Below are 983 nucleotides of genomic sequence, written 5' to 3'. Positions count from 1 at the left end.
ACAGTTTTGGCTTCATATCGTTCGAGTACGCCGCATGCTGTCTACTATTTTTTTTTCCATTTTAAATTCTACGTGGCCATCGGGGTATAGGCGTGCAAGTACATGCGTATGTGCATACGACCGTGCATACGACTGTGTATACGGCTGTGCATACGGCTGTACATACGCATGAAAACGGGGGGACACCCCGGTATGGCACGTATTTACATAGAGCAACAACTGCCCGCTCTTCACATTCCGCAGCGCCACCTTAGCATAACGTTTTTCGTTTTAAACAAATACAACGTATGTTTTGTTCACGTATTGCGTATGCAGTTATTTTTAATTTCATTTTTATTTTTGTTTTTTCTTTTTTTTGTTTCGCCTGTCGACTCATTCTATTAATCATTTGCATAGCGGCGCGAATTGTGGTATGAGCGCATTTGTTTCGCAGTCCACATTTTCTTGTATTTTTTTCTTTTCTTTTTTTTTTTTTTGAAATTTGCCAGTGCTGCATACACTGACATACACACTGGGGCTTCCCACATGTTAAGAAAAAAAAAAAAAAAAAAAACGATCGGTTAACCTAGCGGAACACAACGCCTAGCAAAGAATGATATAAACGGGAAAGGAAATCCGAACAAACGTTTTGTAAGTCATGGCTGCAAATGAGTGAAATGCTGCTACTGACTTTTACACGCACGAATGCTCAATTTTGTTGAACGTGCACGAGCTAGTGAGGCAAGAGGACGAAGCACAGTGCAAAATAAACGGACGCCCGGCAAAGACATAACACTGGTGCGCACCTACCTACCTACGGGCCTACCAGTGTTGTCCGTCGTTGCTTAGGATTAATTGTCCCGTTCTCAAATGCGTTCATTCGTGTATCGGTTTTTTAGCATATCCTTTTGTTGCACCGCTTCCTAAGATACACACACAGTGTCCATTTATTGCCTTTTTTTAACCCTCACGTGGCTTTCCTTTTTTTTTTTTTTTTTTTTTTT

This window comes from Plasmodium fragile, assembly GCF_000956335.1.
Source record: "Plasmodium fragile strain nilgiri unplaced genomic scaffold supercont1.15, whole genome shotgun sequence".
Classification (NCBI taxonomy): domain Eukaryota; phylum Apicomplexa; class Aconoidasida; order Haemosporida; family Plasmodiidae; genus Plasmodium; species Plasmodium fragile.
Note: the sequence above shows the minus strand (reverse complement) of the source record.